This window comes from Hippopotamus amphibius, chromosome 11 (genome assembly GCF_030028045.1).
Source record: "Hippopotamus amphibius kiboko isolate mHipAmp2 chromosome 11, mHipAmp2.hap2, whole genome shotgun sequence".
NCBI classification, from domain to species: domain Eukaryota; kingdom Metazoa; phylum Chordata; class Mammalia; order Artiodactyla; family Hippopotamidae; genus Hippopotamus; species Hippopotamus amphibius.
Window position 1 is genome coordinate 41,893,203 of NC_080196.1, and position 16,180 is coordinate 41,909,382.

The 16,180-nt window shown below is 39.8% G+C and overlaps 1 protein-coding gene across 2 annotated transcripts in view; it reads left to right on the forward strand.

Annotated features, from left to right (window-relative positions):
- Nucleotides 1–16,180, forward strand: part of ILRUN (inflammation and lipid regulator with UBA-like and NBR1-like domains) — a 104,060-nt gene that overhangs the window by 22,018 nt on the left and 65,862 nt on the right. The window lies entirely within an intron of this gene.

Genomic DNA, 16,180 nt, shown 5'->3' on the forward strand with positions numbered 1-16,180 from the left:
AATGGGTGAGTTTTATGCTGCATGTCATACTTCAATAAAATTGTTTTTTTAACCTTTAGATGTTCTCCTTTGCTTTTAGGAGTTAAGTTCAAATTTTTTTTTTTTTTTAATTAATTAATTAATTTATTTATTTAATTGGCTGTGTTGGGTCTTCGTTGCTGCGCATGGGCCTTCTCTAGCTGTGGCGAGCGGGGGCTACTCTTCGTTGCGGTGCGTAGGCCTCTCATTGCGGCGGCCCCTCCCGTTCCAGAGCACGGGCTCTAGGCGTATGGGCCCCAGTAGCTGCGGCACATGGGCTCAACAGCTGTGGCCCACGGGCTCTAGAGCACAGGCTCAACAGCCGTGGCGCACGGGCTTAGTCGCTCCGCAGCATGTGGCATCCTCCTGGGGCAGGGCTCGAACCCATGTCCCCTGCATTGGCAGGCGGATTCCCACCCACTGCGCCACCCAGGAAGTCCCCAAGTTCAAATTTTTTAATGAAGCATATTGGTCTCATTCTAATTAAAATTTTTTAAAATTGTGGTTAAATACACATAACATAGAATTTATCATCTTAACCATTTTTAAGTGTACAGTTCAGTAGTGTTCAGCATGTTGTACAGTTAATCTCCAGAACTTTTTCATCTTGCAAAACAGAAACTATACCCATAAACAATAACTCCTCATTTTCCCCTTCCCTTAGCCTGTCAGTCATCATTCTACCTTCTGTTTCTATGAATTCGACTACTCTAGATACCTCATTTAATAATACAGTATTTGTCTTTTTGTGACAGCTTATTTCTCTTAGCATAATGTCCTCAAGGTTTATCCATGTTTCAGCATGTCACAGTTTTTCCTTTTTAAGGTTGAGTAATATTTCACTGCATATGTAGATCACCTTTTGTTTAATCTGTTCATCCATTGATAGACATTTGCTTCCATCTTTTGGCTATTGTGAATAATGCTGCTATGAACATGGTTGTGTACATTTCTCTTTGTGACTCTGCTTTCAACTCTTTTGGATATATACCCAAAAGTGGATTGCTGGATCTGAGTTTTTTAATTTACCTTTCCAGCTCCTCTTTGCCTTTTGTAATAGGCTTTGCACCAGACATACACACTCTATCTCTGGACTACACTATACAATTTTGAATTAATCTGGGATTACTATGTTGCAGGTAACTTCAATCTAGATAATGCTAAAGGGTTGAGGGTATTTTAAAGATGTTTCTGTGTTACACAGAACCCAAAGGCAGGAATAAGTTTGGGCTTCAGGAACAACTGGAACCAAGGACTAAAAAACCCTTCAGAGTCCTTTCTATGTATGTTGTATCTAGGTGTTTGTAGTGGTCCCCTATCTTTGCTGAAGAGAACCACGACTGTCAGAAGCCCCCAGATGTATAGTTTATGGCCCAGATATTAAGGGAAAAACTCGTTTCTAAATTTCAGTTACAAATTTCTGGGTGTCCATACCCCCTCATCAACTCTGGAATGACCTCACTCTGTATTAAGGAGTTCTACTTGCAGGTGGGGGCATTGCCAAACATATAACAACTACACATGCTCTCATCCCCCTCTCCAGTGGGAGATGACCCCTAGTTGGGTCCAGCTATTACTTTATGACTTATATTGTCCCAGGTACCCTATCCCACCAACTGAAGGTCTTTCTTTGAGTGATAGCAGTGCTTTGCCTAGTTTGGTCTTGATTGGCCCACATGTACATTTGCATGATCCTGCACTCTGTAGGCTAAATGATACATTTTGTTGTGGTTGGCATTCCTCTGCTGTCTGTTATATTGGGTTGGCCAAAAAGTTCATTTGGGTTCTTCTGTAAGATGTTATGGAAAAACCCAAAAAACTTTTTGACCAGACCAATATATAGGCATACCTTGGAGATATACCTGGTTTGGTTCCAGACCACTGTAATAAACTGAGTATTGCCATAAAGCGAGTCACACGAATTTTGTGGTTTTCCAGTACATGTAAAAGTCATGTTTAGACTATACTGTAGTCTATCAAGTGTGCAATAGTATTATGTCTAAGAAAACAATGTACGTATCCTAATTAAAAAATATTTTATTGGCAAAAACTGCTAACCATCATCTGAGCCTTCAGTGAGTTGTAATCTTTTTTGCTGGTGGAGGGTCTTGCCTCCATGCTGATGGCTGCGGACCGATCAGCTTGGTAGTTGCTGATGAAGTTTGCTGCACTGACTGACTCTTCCTTTCACAAACGACTTCCCTGTAGCATGCAGTGCTGTTTGATAGCATTTTGCCCAGAGGAGAACGTCTTTCAAAATTGGGAGTCAGTCCTTTCAGACCCTGCCACTGCTTTATCAAGTAAGTTTATACAATAGTCTGAGTCCTTTGTTGTCATTTCAGCAGTCTTCACAGCATCTTCACCAGGGTGGATACCATCTCCAGGAGCCACTTTCTTTGCTCATCGTAAAAAGTAACTCCCCATCGGTTACAGTTTCATCCTGAGAGGGCAGCAATTCAGTCACATCTTGCAGGCTCTGCTTCTAGTTCTCTTGCTACATCCACCACATCTGCAGTTACTTCCTCGGCTGAAGTCTCAAACCCCTCCAAAGTCATCCATGAGGGTTGCAATCAACTTCTTCCAGACTCCTTAGTTAATGTTGATATTTTGACCTCCTCCCGTGAATCACAAATGTTCTTAATGGCATCTAGAACAGTTTTCCAAAAGGTTTTCAATTGCCTTTGTCCATATTCACCGGAGGATTCACTACCTATGGCAGCTATAGCCCCACAAAATGTATTTCTTAAAGAATAAGACCTGAAAGTGGAAATGACTCGTTGATCTATGGCTACAGAATGGATGATGTGTTAGAAGGCAGGAAAACAACGTTAATCTCGTTGTATATCTCCATCAGAGCTTGTGGGTGACCAGGAGCATTGTTAATGAGTGGTAATTTTTTTCTAAACTACTATCATTTAATTATTTATTTTTTAATTTTAATTTTTTAATATTTATTTATTGGCTGCATTGGGTCTTCGTTGCTGCATGCAGGCTTTCTCTAGTTGTGGTAAACAGGGGCTACTCTTTGTTTTGTGGGCTTCTCCGTGGCAGTGGCTTCTCATTGTGGAGTACGGGCTCTAGGTACATGGGTTTCAGTAGTTGCAGCACATGGGCTTGGTAGTTCTGACACACAGGCTTAGTTGCTCTGCAGCTTGTGGGCTCTTCCCGAACCAGGGATCAAACCCTTGTCCCCTGCCTTGGCAGTCAGATTTTTTTTTTTTTTTTTGATAGGAAAGAAGTGGATTTATTTAGAGAGACACACACTCCACAGAGTGTGGGCCATCTCAGATGTGAGAAAGGCACCAAGATATGGGGGTTGTCAGTTTTTATAAGAGTGGGTAATTTCATAGGCTAATCAGTGGGAGGAGTATTCCAGCTATTTTGGGAAGGGGCAGGGATTTCCAGGAATTGGGCCACCGCCCACTTTTTTGATCCTCGTGGTCGGCCTTAGAACTGTCATGGCGGGCAGGCATCCGGATTCTTAACCGCTGCGCCACCAGGGAAGTCCACAGTAATATTTTAAAGGAAATCTTTTTCTGAGCAGTAGGTCTCAGCAGTAAACCATGTTGTAAACAGATGTACAGCCATCCAGATTTCATTGTTGCTTTTACAGAACACAGATGGTAGATTTAGCGAAGTTCTTACTAAGGGCCCTAGGGTATTCGAATGGTAAATAAGCATAAACCTCAACTGAAAACCACCAGCTACAGTAGCCCCTAAGAGAGTCAGTCTCTCCTTTTGAAGCTTTGAAGCCAGGCATTGACTTCTCTCTAGCCACGAAAACCCTAGTTGACATCTTCTTCCAATATAAGGCTGTTTCGTCTACATTGAAAATCTAGCCACCTTCATGAGTTAATCTTATCTGGATCTCCTGGATAACTTGTTGCAGCTTCTACATCAGCACTTGCTCCTTCACCTTGCACTTTTATGTTATAGAGACGGCTTCTTTCCTTAAACTTCAAGAGCCAACCTCTGCTAGCTTTAACCTTTTTTTTCTTTTTTCTTTTTGCAACTTCCTCTCCTCTCTCAGCCTTCATAGAGTTGAAGAAAGTTAGGGCCTTGCTCTGAATTAGGTTTTGGCTTTAGGGAATGCTGTGGCTGATTTGATTTCCTATCAGACCACTCAAACTTTCTCCACATCAGCAATAAGATTGTTTCACTTTCTTATGATTCATGTGTTCACTGGAGTAGCACTATTCGTTTCCTTGAAGAACTTTTCCTTTGCTTTCAAAACTTGGCCTTTCGGTGCAAGATGCCTAGCTTTTGGTCTTGTCTTTTGACATGCCTTCCTCACTAAGCTCAACCATTTCTAGCTTTTAATTTAAAGTGAGAGATGTGTGACTCTTCCTTTCACTTCAACACTTAGAGGCCATTGAAGGGTTATCAGCTGGCCTAATTTCAATATTGTGTCTCAGGGAATAGGGAGGCCCAAGGAGAAGGGAGAGAGAGATGGAGAAATGGCTAATTGGTGGAATGGTCAGAACACACACATTTACCAATTAGTTCACAGTCTTATGTGGGCACCGTTAATGGCACCCCAAAACAGTTACAATAGAAACATCATAGATCTCTGATTACCTATCACCATAACAAATATAATAATAATGAAAAAATTTGAAATATTGTAAGAATTACCAAAATGTGACACAGAGACACAAAGTGAGCAAATGCTGTTGGAAAAATCGCACTAATAGATTTGCTTGCTCTAGGGTTGCCACAAACTTTCAATTTGTAAAAAAACAATTTTCTGTAAATGCCTATAGTCCTGGTATCAAATCGTGAGGGGAAAAGGTGATAAAAGGAAAGGGAAAGTTGAGTTGACCTTTTAACAATTCAGGGTTTAGGGATGCAGACCCTCTGTTCAGTGGAAAATCTGTGTATAATTTATAATCTGGCCCTCCATTTCAGCACTTCCGAATCTGTGGATTCAGCCCATCTTGGATTGTGTGGTACTGTAGTGTTTACTATTGAAAAAAATCTGAAAATCTACAAACACTAAATGTTGGAGAGGGTGTGGAGAAAAGGGAACTCTCTTGCACTGTTGGTGGGAATGTAAACTGATACAGCCACTATGGAGAACAGTATGGAGGTTCCTTGAAAAACTAAAAATAGAGTTACTATATGACCTAGTAATCCCACTAGTGGACATATACCCAAAGAACACCATAATTCAAAAAGACACATGCACTGCAGGGTTCACTGCAGCACTATTTGCAATAGCCAGGTCACAGAAGCAACCTAAATGTCCATCAACAGATGAATGGATAAAGAAGATGTGGTGCATATATACAATGGAATATTTCTCAGCCGTAAAAAGGAACGAAATTGGGACATTTGTAGAGACATGGATGGACCTAGAGACTGTCATACAGAGTGAAGTGAGTCAGAAAGAGAAAAACATCGTATATTAACACATATATGCAGAATATAGAAAAATGGTACAAATCAACCAGTTTGCAAGGTAGAAATAGAGACACAGATGTAGAGAACAAACATATGGACACCAAGTGGGGAAAGCAGGGGGTTGGGTGGGATGAATTGGGAGATTGGGATTGGGATTGCCATATATATATTACTAATAAGAAAAAGAAAATCAAATTGTACACTTTAAATATATGCAGTTTATTGTATATCAATTGTATCTCAATAAAAGTTCTTAAAAAGAAAAAAAAATCTAAGTATAGTGGACCCACCCAACTCACCTCGTGTTGGTCAAGGGTCAGCTGTACTATATTTTGGTCACTAGGGTATTCCATTCAACAGATATTTGTTAAGCACCTTCTATATGCCAGGTACTGTTCTCAGCCTGGGGGATATAAACAGAAAGAGTTACAAGTGTACACTCTCTTCATTGGGACACGAGCAGTAAAATACTGTCAGCAAGTCTCATGGTCACCTGTTAACTCATTTCATTGGCAGAGAACTGAAGGTCTTAGCCTAGCTTCCCCCAGAAAAATTCCCGGTGTCTGATATTCTTCATGACCATCCTTGAGAGGAGCACAGGAAATGTAGGGGCAGGGTGGGAGATAGTTACTTTATGAGGACCATGCTGCTTCAGCTTTACTCTTAACAGTAAGATGCTACTTTTGGGACCTAGGACTTGACCAGGGGTATAATAATTATAGGCTCTCGATAACAGAATTTTTTTAAATCTTAAGTTCATTGCTCATCCACTTCATATTTGGACATTCCCTTTGATAAATAACCAACTCCAGTAATGTTGTAATTAGATTTTAGTCTCCAAGATTGCTAAGGAGAATTGCTATGACTGACTTAGCTTTAGCTTTGCTTATTATTCCAGGTTAAAGGTCTCTACTCAAGGCATGGATGGATAATTCTGGATTTAGAGTTTTCTCAAATCTTCTGTGGAATGTCACCCCCTAAATTTCCCCTCTCCCCAGCTATGTTTCTTTCACATATGCTTTATAATGAAGGGGAGGAGATGGCAGTTTGGGGAACCCTGGGAGAAGTGCTTGAAAGGGGCTATCTACGTTGTATTCATCGGGGTCTAACAGTTTTAGTGATGCAGAGAATTCAGGTGCTCAAATTCAGCACCTGAATTCTTATTATCTGACCATTAGAGGTTTCAGATCTCTGGCTTTAGGCAGAAAGTTATATTCTTATCTTGCATATCATATCTTCTATCTGGAAGGTCACATTGGAATGGGTTGTGTTTTGCAGATTGAATTGTCCTGAAGAACGTTACTGAAGTTTGCACAGTGTCCTGTGGGCAATTTCCTTTTATTGTCCAAGATCCAAAAGCTCCATCTAGTTTTGGTGTGCATATGGAGTATAACCAGTTGCTTTGCTACATACAAGGACTGCTACCTTGTTAAGCCCGAGATGGAGGGGAGCCCATTTCTTCCTACTTCACCTTGACTTTATTATACATTGTGGATTTTTAACTTTTGCAATACCCAGTCTTGTATCAGTTAGGACTTTATTGGAGGTGAACAGAACCCTGTCTTAAACTAGCCTGAATAAAAGTAAGAATTAATAAGGATACAGAAGGATACAGGAATATCTTAGAACCTAAGTTAGAAATTCGTTTGGGCTTCAGAAACAACCAGAACCAGGGACCTGAATGTTGTCAGGCCTCTCTTTTTCTGGCTGTTTGTGAGTTTGTGGTGTTCTTGTGACTCTCATATATCTGTGTGCTTTTACGTATTCTCTTCCTCTATCTGAAATGCCCCTTCACCCCCTTCTCCAGGTGGTTAACTAGTTCATTGGGGTACAGTTTTGATGTTACCTGGTTGTTGAAGCGTTCCCTGAATTCATAAGTTTGAGTAAGGTATCTTTTCTGTATTTTTTTTTTGTTAGGGAGTGCTGCGTGGGGTCTTCGTTGCTGCACACGGGCTTTCTCTAGTTGTGGCAAGCGGGGGCTACCCTTCATTGTGGTGTGTGGGCTTCTCATTGCTGTGGTTTCTCCTGTTGTGGCGCGCAGGCTCTAGGCGTGCGGGCTTCAGTAGTTGCAGTACACGGGCTCAGTAGTTGTGGCACACAGGCTTAGTTGCTCCGCGGCATGTGGGATCTTCCCAGATCAGGGATCGAACCCATGTTCCCTGCATTGGCAGGTGGATTTGTAACCATTGTGCTGCCAGGGAAGCCCCTCTTTTTTGTACTTTTGCAGTTCTTGGTTATGTTGCTTCTCTGAAATTTACCTCATTGAATTGTGATTACTTGTTTCCAAATCTTTCTTAATAGACTTTGTGTTCCTTGTAGTAAAGACTATGTCTTATTTATCTTTACATTTCTAATACCTAGAATCATGAATGAGTGGAAACTGTAAAAAAAAAAAAAGAAATATAAAAGAAGTAAATACTATATACTTATTGATTGGCAGATAGGGAAAAAGTTTTTGTGTTGATAATTTAGTTTGATTCTGAACATGGATGTTGTTGATTCTTTCAGTCCTAGAAACTGTGTTTGGGAATAGGAAATATCTTTTAGGGTGATCAGAACATGAGCATACCATATTTGAGTTATGGTGAGGTGCAGTGCAAGTCTCAACTTGTTCTCCTACTCGGTTTACCATGTCTGAGCTTTGCCGTTTATTGCACTTGCCATGGAAGTGTCACCCAAGGCTAATAACTAGGATCACACATAGGGCAGTATCCCACTCATACCCAAGAGTCTGTCCAACTTTTTTTTCTCTTAAAAATGTTTGATCTTCTTTAACACATGGTGCTGGTACAACTGGATAACCACAGGCAAAAGAATGAAGTCAGCCCCCCACCTCTCTTTATACAAAAATAAACTGAAAATGAATCAATGACCAAAGTAAAAGCAAAACAATAAAACTGTTAGAAGAAACATAGGGATAAATCTTCACGAGCTCGGATTTGGCTGCCAATTCTTAGATTTGACATCAAAGTCACAAGCAACAAAAGAAAAGCTAGATAAATTAGACTGCAACAAGATTAAAAACTTTGTTGTGTATCAAAAGGCATTGTCAAGAAAGTGAAAAGACGGTCACCATAATGGGAGAAAATACCTGTAAATCATATATCTGATAAGGGTCTAGTATTGCTGCACGATAGGAAGACAAGCAACCTAGTCACAAAAATGAGCAAAGGATTTGAATAGACATATCTCCAAAGAGGATATTCAAATAGCCAACAAGTACATGAAAAGTTGTTTAGGATCATTGGTCATTAAGGAAATGGAAATCAAAACCACAGTCAGATATCACTTCACACCAACTAGGATGGCTATATAAAAAAAGAAAAAAACAAGACGAGTTGGCGAAGACGTGGAGACATAGGACCACTTGACTTGTACGTTGTTGGTGGAAATGTAAAATGGTTCAGCTGTTGTGGAAAGCAGTTTGGTGGTTTTTCAAAAAGTTAAACATAGAATTACACATGGCCCAGAAGTTCTACTCCTAGGTCTATCTCTAAAGAACACATATACCCACACAGACATTTGTATGTGAATATTTATGGCAGTATTACTCAGTAGTCGAAAGGTAGAAACAATCCAAATGCCCATCAGCAGATGACTGGATAGTCCAAATGTGATATGTACATATAGGTGGACTATTATTTAGCCGTAAAAAGGAGTGAAATACTAATCAACATGTTACCATTTGGGATAAGTTTCAAAAATATATATGCCAGGTGGAAGAAGCCAGACACAGAGGTTCATATTGTGTCATTCCTTTTGTATAAATTATCCAAAATAGACAAATTCATAGAGACAGAAAACAGATTTGCAGTTGCCAGGGGATGGAGGGAAGGAATAATGAGAAATGATTACTGAATGGGTATGTGGTATTTTTAATGGGTATGAGATGATGTAAAAGTTTTGAAAGTAGAGGTGGTGGTTGTACAACATTGTGAATGCAGTAAATACCATTGAATTATATACTTTAAATTATGTGGTTAATTGTATGTTATGTGAATTTCACTTCAGTTTTTTTAAAAGAGGAAAAATAGTTTGATCCTGACACATTAGCCAAAGGCAGTCAGAAATTAAACTCTATAATGCCAGTGTCAAATTGGTGTTTCCTCAGAATCTGCCCCTTCCCTTGCCCCCTTTTTAAACAATGAGCCAATTGTATTTTCTCAAATGACATCAATACCCAATGTAAGATGGCTCTGGGCTTGCCTGATTTAGCAATTCAGCTATATCATCAAGGACAACACAATTTTATTTCCCTTTTTGATCTGTCATTGTCATCATGTCAACCTTATTCTCATTAGGTCTCCTGGGGTTCCCAGTAAGTTCCTTCATGTTCCCCAGATGCTCCTAAAAAAGATACCTTTTCTTTCTTCTGTTTTTTTTTTTCCATTTACCTTTTTTTTTAATGAACTCTTCAAACCTACAGAAAAATTTAAAAGAATCAGAGTATATACCCTTATACTCACCACCTAATTCAACAACAGTGATTAACATATTTGCCGTAGTTTGTTTTCTTTATGTGAAATTTTTTTTGGAATCATGTGAGAGTTGCAGACATCACGACCCTTCATCCTTAAATATTTCAGCATGCTTCTCCTAAAAAAAGGACATTCTCTTACATAACCACGTACTAAGACACTAAGATAATTTACGGAAATTCTTTACTACTAAAAAGCATCAAGGGACTTCCCTGGTCCGAGGAGATCCCACATACCTCAGAGCAACTAAGCCTGTGCGCCACAACTACTGAGCTCATGTGCTGCAACTGCTGAAGCCCAAGTACCTAGAGCCTGTGCTCCGCAACAAGAGAAGCTACTGCAGTGAGAAGCCTACTCACTGCAACGATGAGTTAGAATCCACTCGCCACAAGTAGAGAAAGCCTGCATGCAGCAACGAAGACCCAGCACAGGCCCCCCCCCCCCCACCAAAAAAAATCCAGTGCATGTTTTAAATTTGCTTAGTTGTTTCCAAATGTATCATATATAACCTTGTTTTTTGTTTTTTGTTTTTTGTTTTTAGTAGAATCAGAATCCATTCAAGGACCTCAAGGATAATATATTGCATTTGGTTGTTATGCCTCTGAATTTTTGGGGGGGTGGGTGCTCAGTGAGGTTTGAGGAATCTTAGTTCCCCAACCAGGAACTGAACCCTGGCCATGCCAGTGAAACCATCAAGCCCTTCCATTTAAACCTAGAACAGTGTCACCGCCTTGGGTTTTCATGGCAGAATGCTAGTTATTGTATTTTCTCTTTGGAAGAGGTGTAGCTGCTCATGTTAGTTAGAGGGACCAGTTCTAAAAAGTATTAAAATTAATGGATCAATAAACAGCCAGGAAAAGAAGCGAGAAGAAACAGACTTGCTAGGGCTCTAAGAAGTGGGTAAACACTGGTGTGAGCTTCATTGCTCCTCTTATTGAAATCTTTCACAAGTTCTTTCTTGTTACTGTCTTCAGTATTAAATACTATCATCTATTAGTTAATTTTTAGGTTTGAAAATATTTTGTCTTCTTTAGTCCAACTTCTATTCCCTGCCTGCATTCATCTTTGTTTTAATGAAATTCTCAGCTTCTTCGCAGGCCTTAAAATTCACAAGTCACAAGTACATATTTTTTGGCCCCTCTTTTTGGTCTTGCATGTTAGATGCCTGTTGAATTGATGTTGGAAAGCCCTGGTGAGAACTGCTATCTGTTTTGCTGAGCCTTTTTCTAGTCAGGTGTTTTCCAGTCATTCAGAGATAGTGAGGTCTTTCTGGTTCCTGATGAGCTTGTGCCTTAGGAGCAGTATCATTGGCACTCCATGAGTGAGGGAAACTTCTTCAAGTTCAGGATAGGTATTGCTTGAAGCCTGAAGATGCTACTGTTCATGTTTAACTGGATTGATTCATTATTCTGATTTCCCATTTTATGTCCAAATTAGATGGATAGTTTTTTTTTTCTTATAAATAATTTGGATCCTTTTGAGTTTCTTACTTGTTCAGAGAGTGGAAAGAGAAGGTGTCTAATTTTATTTTGCTGAGAATCTGAGCTAATACTCAGACTTCTGGCATTCCCTCTTTAATTCTGATTTCTTAGTTTTCTTAACGGTTTTCTTCTACTCCCCCTCCCCCCCTCCGTTTTTTGGGATGATGTTCCTGTTTGTGTATTCAGTATACAGATGATTTTTCTCCTTAAGACTGTCAGTCTGATTTAAGTTTCTGTAAATAGTACAAAAATAAATGTTTTGTGTTTGTGACTATTTGCAAAATTAGGCATTTGACCACTTTTGGAATTCAGCTTAATGAGAAATTACAATTCATTTATAAAATTCATGATGGTATTTAATATGTTCATAAGAAAATAAGATGTTCAGAGCATTAGTAGATAATTGGAAAATTCTGGGTAAGTTAAAAGTTTTATGTCTTTGAATAGATGTGATTCTGAGCTCTACTAATAATTGACTATCTAGCCTGGGGCAAGTTATTTATCTGTCAGCGCACCTGTGGCCTCATATATAAAATGAAGGTTGGACAGTATTGCTTCTGAGTTACAAAATTGCATTTCATCAGGAAACACTGTCAGCATCACCATATTCTTCTACTCCAGAATCAGGTTAAGCGGATTATCAGTGCAGTTGAAACTGTGTTGTGCACCAAGCCCATTTTTTTACCCTGAGATGGAAAAGCTGCCTTGGGCTGATAAGCCTCAGTGTGAGACATAGTTGCAGTTACCCTTGTTTGAGTGTCCCTGGTTTGCTGCAGTCTGCTCGGCTTTGTAAGGGATAGGGCGCTTGCCTGTTTTGCTGTCTTTTCTGTCCCTAGTCCCAGGCCGAGTGCCTAGCACATGGATAAATGTTCATTAATTAAATATTTGTTGAATGAGTGACTGCCAGCCTAAGGCACTGGCATTTATACACACTGCCTTATGCAATCTTCACAGCCAACCTTATAACACCAACTTCGTAATATAAAATATAAGCCAACCTTATAATAAAAAAAACTCAGTTTTGACCATGAGTAAACTAACACAGATGCTTAGCCACTTGTTCAAAGCTCCACAACCAGGGGTTAGGAGCTGCCTCCAAACAAAGCCACTTAAAATTTTACCGTTTTAGGACTTCCCTGATGGCACAGTGGTTAAGAATCCACCTGCCAAAGCAGGGGACGCGGGTTCGATCCCTGGTCTGGGAAGATCCCACATGCCTCGGAGCAACTAAGGCTGTGCACCACAACTACTGAGCCTGCGCTCGAGCCCACAAGCCACAACTCTTGAGCCCACGTGCCACAACTACTGAAGTCCGTGCACCTAGAGCCCATGCTCCGCAAGAGAAGCCACTGCACTGAGAAGCCCACGCATCGCAACAAAGAGTAGCTCCCGCTCACTGCAACTAGAGAAAGCCCGCACAGCAATGAAGACCCAACACAGCCAATAAGTAAATTAATTAATTAATTTTTAAAATGTTACTATTTTATAATCAAATGGGACCTAATCAAAAACTTACAAGCTTTTGCACAGCGAGGAAACCATAAGCAAAACGGAAAGACAACCTATGGACTGGGAGAAAATATTTGCAAACAATGCAAACAAACTGCCAAGAGCTTAATTTCCAAAATATACAAACAGCTCATACAACTCAATGACAAAGAAACAAACAACCCAATGAAAAACTGGGCAGGTGATCTAAACAGACATTTCTTCAAAGAAGACATACAGATGGCCAATAGGCACCTGAAAAGATGCTCGATATCATAAATCAAAACTGCAATGAGGTATCACCTCACACCGGTCAGAATGGCCATCATTAAAAAATCCATAAATAACATGCTGGATAGGGTGTAGAGGAAAGGGAACCCTCCTACACTGTTGGTGGGAATGTAAATTGGTGCAGCCATTAGGGGAAACAGTATGGAGCTTCCTTAAAAAACTAAAAATAGAGTTGCCATGTGATCCAGCACTTCCACTTCCATGCATATATTGGGAGGAAACTCTAAGTTGAAAAGATACATGCACCCCCATGTTCATAGCAGCACTAGTCACAATAGCCAAGACATGGAAGCAACCTGAATGTCCATTAACAGATGAATGGATAGCAAAGATGTGGTAAATATATACAATAGAGTACTACTCATCCATAAAAAAGAATGAAATAATGCCATTTGCAGCAACATGGATGGACCTAGAAATTATCATACTAAGTGAATGAAGTAAGTCAGAAAAGGCAGATGGAATCTAATATATGATCCAAATGAATTTACTTACAAAACAGACTCACAGACATAGAAAGCAAACTTATGGTTACCAAAGGGGAATGGGGATAGGGGAGAGATAAATTAGGAGTTCGGGATTAGCAGATACAAACTATCTGATAAACAGCAAGGTCCTACTGTATAGCACAGGGAACTCTATTCAATATCCTGTAATAAACCAAAATGGAAAAGAATATGATAAATCTATATATATAATCTGAATCACTATGCTGTACATCAGAAACTAACATAACGTAAATCAACTACACTTCAATAAAAAATAAAGTAAAATGACATTTGACCATGTTAACAATATTTAAGTGCACAGGTCTGTGGCATAAAGTGTATTCACAATGTTATGTAACCATCACCATCATCCATCTTCGCCTCTGCCTTTTTTCCCCCCATTACACTGCCTTCCTTTGCTCTTTAGGGCACTTTTAACTACTACTTGAAAATAAAACATTTCTTGAGCAAAACCACTGAAGGAACCTGGAAGTTTAAACTTTTAGGCTGGGCTTAATACTGAGTCAGTGTCCTCCCTTTCCCATCTCCTCAGCCAGCTCTGTTTCACGTAGAGTTTCTTATTGGCTGATAATAGTTGAGTATGTTGTTTTGAACAGGAATACAGGCTATCATGTCTGCTTGTTCTTACACTGAATTGGAGCTGTTTAGTCTGTTCCTGCTGTTCCTTGGCCCAGTGAGGCAGGGATCTAAATGGTGCAGGCACTGAGGAGCTTTGTACCTGCCTGATAGGTTAGAGCACCACCCAGCTAATGTCTTCTATCTGCCTTGTACTTGGGAAATGATTATGCTTTGTCATCCTTCACTCCTTCCTGCCAGGAGTCCAGTTCACTACTTTCAGTTTCACTTTGGGCTTTAAAAATGTTTCTTAATCTTTCTCTGGCTGAATTTTCTGTATAATATAGGTACAAGCAAGCAGTTTTGTTGGCTTGGCTGTGGAATAAGTTGGAATGTGTGAAAGGAGATTTGAGGAGGGGGATGGATCTGCCCAAGTAGGGTAGCTGGACTTTTCCACTTGTTTAGTGTTTCTGCTGTGCTGGTCTTGAAGTCCTGTCTGATATCAGGCAGAGCCAAGTGGTGAAATATGACACAGGCTGAGGATGAGAAGTGGCAATTGTCCTGAGGGCACAAATAGTCTCTTCCCTCCCAAGCATATTTTACGGCCAAGTGAACAGAAAACACAATTCAGTCTGTTTGCCTGAGACCTTCAGCTGAAAAGTTATCTTTATAAAAAGGTGGACACTTAAATATCAAAGTGTACACTTTAAATATATGGAGTTTATTGTATGTCAATTTTATCTCAATAAAAGATCTTTAAAAAATTTAAAAAATATAATAAAATATGGGGGGAAAAAAAAGGTGGACACTTGGCTTTTATAAAAAGTTTTCCGAAGAACAAAATGCAAACTAGGCTTATTTTTCTCTCGTTTTATCTCTGATCCCTAAGTGTAGAGCTAGTTGCAGATGTACTTCTAAATCTGTTTGTGGGTGATAGGATCTGACCTTCCCAAGTTTGACCAGTGACTTATTCTTCACTTTAGATCAGTGTCAGCTAGATAAGGAAGTTGCTGGAAAGACTAAAGTCCAAGCCTTCCTACTGAATGGTCAAGTAAACAGGCACAGATTGGACCCTGGCCCAGCTCTGCTCCATGCAAATTTTATCTAGCACACACATGACAGGCCAGCAGTTGGTGGTGGTGTAATTCCAGTCATTACTCACTAATACTGCAGGCCACCATTGCATGACGCTTGACCTGAGGTAGCTGCTCTAAATATAGCCTTCCTTTCTGGCAGCTGCAAACACCTGGAAGAGCAGACAGGCCCCCAGCAGAAAAGTATTTGCTGTTAATAGCATATCTGTAGAACAGTTGTGTACTGTCAGAGCTTATTTCATGCTATGTTTATGCATAAGTAAAAACAACCTGCTGGATCCATTGGCTTATGGTTGGGTTATGTTTAGAAAAGTGCTATTTGTGTTTTATTCTGTCGGGACTGGGGATGGTGTCACTAATTTGAGAAAGACCATAAAAGAAACAGGAAATGTGATTACCAACAATTTCTTTGATCTTTAATGAACACGGCTAACTTAAACCCCTTAGTGGCCTTTGGTTTCTGGCACTGAAGAACTAAGCTGTCAATCATGTGATTCTGTTCAGTTAGGGACTCTAGATTGTGTGCTTGATAGTTTCTTCTGACATGGGGGGAGTGGTTATAAGTAATAAAAAAGAACACCAATATTTACAAAATGGTGCTTTCAAAAAGAAGCTACAAATGGGTTGTAAACATGTAAAAGATATTTAGCCTCTCATAAAAAAGAGAAAACCATTTTAAGACCCTGCCGAGATCTTATTTTCTTACCTATCAGATTGACAAAAATCCGAAATGTTGGCAAAACACTGTTGATGAACAAGTGGGGAAATAGATACCCTCATACATTCTTGGTGGGCGCATTCATTAAATGTATAACTTTTTTATTGAGGGGAGTTTAGATATATCTATTAAAGCCACAGATATA